The sequence below is a fragment of the Nelumbo lutea genome, chromosome 4 (assembly GCF_056320005.1).
Source record: "Nelumbo lutea isolate HS-2025 chromosome 4, American lotus-T2T, whole genome shotgun sequence".
NCBI classification, from domain to species: domain Eukaryota; kingdom Viridiplantae; phylum Streptophyta; class Magnoliopsida; order Proteales; family Nelumbonaceae; genus Nelumbo; species Nelumbo lutea.
Genome location: NC_142687.1, coordinates 20,108,179 through 20,112,916, shown reverse-complemented (window position 1 = coordinate 20,112,916; position 4,738 = coordinate 20,108,179).

Below are 4,738 nucleotides of genomic sequence, written 5' to 3'. Positions count from 1 at the left end.
GCCAGTATGTACACGCATATATATATATATATATATATATATGTATATATATTCTACATAAAAAATATATATATATATATATATATATGTATATATATATAAAATATATATGTATATATGTATATATATATATATACTAAAATACATGTTCAGAAAATTTATCTAATCTTTTGCGATTCAACAGACACAGGAAACATATTTTGACCATCTTGACTTGGTTGATTTTAATTTTATAAGACAATTTTGATGCATATGCTGTACAGGCATTCTTTTCCAGTCTGAATTACTAAGGTGAAACACACACACACACTGACACTGGTCCATGTGCAGACATCTTTAGGCGTCCAGTACTTACAATGTGATTGTATGAGAAATTGAAAATACAGTCTTGTTTTCATAATTAACAAGGCTGATGACATTCATTGTCACTGGAGGCTGTATTTGGTTTGACAGAAAACAAGAGAGGAACTGAAAGTTGAGGAAAAGTTCTCTAGGATTTTTGTGAATCTTATTTCTATGAAACCAAACACAGCATGCTCGAATGCGTTAAACTACCAAGGCTTTTATTTTTGGAGTTCCACAACTTCTCCATCTCTCTACCCTCACAAAGTCACAACCAAGCCATTTATTTCTCCCACCGATCAAATGAATACGTAAAAACTCGTATAGTTGCAGGTTACGACCATGATTGCTTTCTCACCTACCCGAAGAATAGGGTTCTTTGGTGGACCCTTTTTTATTTTTCAATGAAACCAACAATTATAATTTCAATAAAAAAGAGGGTAACAAAATTCCGAAAAAAAAGGAGGATTATCCATCCAACAAAACAGCAGTCAGGATAACTTTCAATTCCATTTCTAAAACAAAAGCCTTCACCTCTGATCTCCCTCCTGCAGCAAACAAACAGCAGCCAGGTTGGTACCTGAATATATATATTTGAGCAAAGGAGGGCTTTCAATTATCTCAATTAAGCATATTAGAAGAAACAACGGCTGTCAAGAAATCATGACAAGTCGACCAAGTAGTAATAGAAGAAAAATTGATAGCAATTTGAGCAACTTTGTGAGCTGCCATATTTGCCATCCTTCTAGTATGAGTAATTGAGAATGAAGGGAGGTGTGATAAAAGACCTTTGCAATCTTCAATAATAGTATTAACACACCACGGTGGGGTTGAGGAATCCACCAACAAGAGGTCAGTTACTTGTTTAACATCGCCTTCAAAAACCACATTGTCAAGCTGCAATTCAATAGCAAATTTGATACCCATGAGGAATGCAATGACTTCAATTTGAAGAGGGGAACCAACTGGGAGAGGAATTTCACAGGAATAAATATGAACACCCCTGTGATCTTTGATAATAATATCAGCTCCAGCTTTGTTTTCTCTTACTGCACTATCAATATTTATTTTCAGCCAGCCAATACTTGGTTAAGCCTAAGAGTGGTTCTGAATAGGAAATGTAGTCTCAATAGTGGAAGAGTAACAACTTTTTCCATTCTTCAATTAAAATTCACATAAATCTTGAGAATATTTTATAATAGCTTCTTGATTGAAAGGTTTATTATTAAAGATGGTGTTATTCCTCTCCCTCCAAATCGTCCATAGGATAGTGGCACCATGAAGAAAGACAAGGGTATTTAAATTTTTCTCTACCTTTAACCAAGACAACAATCACTCAATTAGGCTTTGATTAGGATAGAGCTCTATTCTCAAGTTCAAAATAGACCAAACCAAGTTGGTTGGACCATTGGACAATAGAGGAGGATGTGTTATGTGGTTTCAACATTCTCTCCACAAAGTTGACAGGTTGGATCAATGCCATTGATATGATGACGGAGATACCTTGGTAGGTAAGATTCAATGAATACAACACCATAAGAAAAGCATGATTTGTGGAGGGAGGCTATTATACTTCTAGAAGTCAAACCATCACCGGCCCCCAATTATATGATTGGTCGTTGATGAGCTCGGTTAGTTGAAAGAAAATAATTTTAAACAAATGAAGTAGTAAACCGTCCATGAGGGGTTGGAGCTCACACCAATCGATCCATATTCTTAGATGTAAGGAGTGGGAGTTGACATTATAAGATAGAATCTGTAGTAGATGAGGAAAAGAAATGTTTAATAAGTTATTCTCTCCAAGTCATTTGCATGTGGTCAATGAAGTTTGCAACTCTCCAATTGGAGATGAGATCCCAGTGAGCTTCAAAAGTGACCTGTACCTCAGTAGAAAGCCATGGATCATGAAGTATACTAATTTGTATTTGTACCTCAGTAAAAACCCTCCAAGGTTTTGCACTCTACATATTTGTATTTGTACTCTTTCCAAACTGAGCCTAAAATATGTTCTTATTATCTTATGGTATATAGTGTTTCTATATGAAATATGTAATGCCCTTTTTCCTTTGGGCAAACGTGTGGGCATAAAGTTTCTATATGAAGTACTCATGGCCTTTTCTTTGGGCAAAGGTACGCTTGATTTGCTATGTGTTTTGCTTTAACTATGGTGGTGTTCAGAAGCATGGTGAAACCATGCTATATTGGGTTTCAAACCACGCCACACCTAATTCAGTGGTGTGATTTAAACCCCACCATATCGTGGTGTGGTTTTTCCTCGTGGCCTCAATTACACCATGGGGAACTATAGTCCCAATGTTGGTTATGGTGCTTTATAGATTCATTTTTAATATTTAAAAGTATGATTAAGTAGTTTTATTTTATTATGTTATTATTTTAGTAGTTCTCTTATGTAGTGTTTTCAACCTGTTATTGATCTTATCGGGTTAACCACTCAAACCGTCACCTAGTCAAGATTCTGAGTTTGGATTTAGTAAGACTTGGTGGATGGTTGAAAACTATTGACTTGGTAAAAAACCGTTTGACCCAGATGATTGGGCCATTGACCCAGTGAATAGTTGAAAACCGTTGACCTTGTCAAAAATTGTCCGACCTAGATGGTTGGACCGTTGACCCATTCGACCTGGTGGACGATTGAAAATTGTTGACTTGGTAAAAAACTATCTGACCTAGACGGTTGGACCGTTGACCCGTTTGACCAAATGATCGTGTCACGGGTTGCACACTAACTTTGTATGTAAACTTTGGGAGGCCATAACTTTGCATTCCAATGTTTGATTGAGGTGATTTGAATGTTCACGATACTTTGTACAATGCTTGAATGTTCTAGAGTCCCAATATTGTTTATTATAATATTTCTTCATATAATCTATTGAAGTATGCATTTCTCATGTCTTATATCTTATTCATAAATAATTCAGCTTTTGGTTTAGTATTATCAATGTATTTATGTGATTTGTAAGCATTTCACTAGCGTATCCAAGCGTTTCTATATCTTTCATTCGTATCCATGCGTTTCCAAAGCGTATTCATATCCAACTTTATCTGATACGATACTCGCTACCGATACTCTGATCGTTGATTGACAGTAGGGTTGTTAATGGATCAGTGTTGGGTTAGACCCCATCCAAATCAAAATTAATTTGGATGGATTAGATAGACCAATAAGACATTGAATTGGACCTGTCCAAATGTAATGGTCCAAAATATTTAGTGGATTGGATTGCACCTAGGCCATCTGTAATGGATTTATATTGGATTGGGTCAGATTGAACAAATATTCGGCCCATTGATGAAAGATAAGAATACAAGTGTCAATGAACCAAGTTTTAATTGGAACAAGTCTAAATTAAAACCAATTTGAACAGATTTGATTTTCCAGACATTGAATTGGACGGTAAAAAATAGTCCAAAATATTCATGAGATTGGATTGGACCTTCTCTATTTTTAATGAACTCATATTGGACCAAATCTGGTCCAATTGACACCCCTAGTTGAGAGTTGAGATGGTCACTCCAGCATGGGCGGTGGGCCTCATATTTTCTCTGTTCTGTCCCCAACCCTCAGTCCCCTCCAGGCCACCAATTTGTTCTATATAAGGCCAAAGAACGTTTCCTTTCAAGCCAAGCCTGATCTCACAGCCTTGTTATCTGCCACTTACACCGCTGTGTATAGACTTGCTCATGGGCTGGGTAGCTTGATGGGCTGGCTTGCCTTAGCCCATCTTAAATTGGGCTTGGACAAAATTTTAAGTTCATGGGCTTGGGCTCAAGCTCTAAAAATTGGGTCTGACTATTTTTTGAGCTGGGTTTGAACTTTTCCAAATAAGCTCAGTCCGATAATATTAAATATATAATAGAAATATAATATATGTTAATAATATATAATATATATTATATAGTAATAAAATTAATAACAAAAAAATACTTTATATATTAAATGTATAAAATATTATATAATATATAATATATTATTAAGGGCAATTTCCTTAAACTTCTCTTATTGTTTAGCTAATTGACCAATTTCACTCTTACTGTTTAATTATTGTCTTAAAGTAGTCGTTTTCTGACAATTGTCTAAAATCCTTTGTTAATTTTCCATTACACTTCGTTAACATGTGACAACACATGAGTGATAATTATTTTAAAACTTTTAAAACGCCCTTATTATTCAATGACCTCACAAAGTCAGTTCAACAGAAGCCTTACAGATCTGAGAGATACTCAACCGGTTAGGTGAGTCGGGAATCTGACCCTCAAGATTGCACCTGAAGTCTCTTGAATCACCTAGAACTCTCTGGGGTGTCGCCGGAGCTTTATTTTTAAGAGAGATTCGGCGGGAAATAAATCTTAAGGAGGGGCAAAGGAAAGAGAAAGC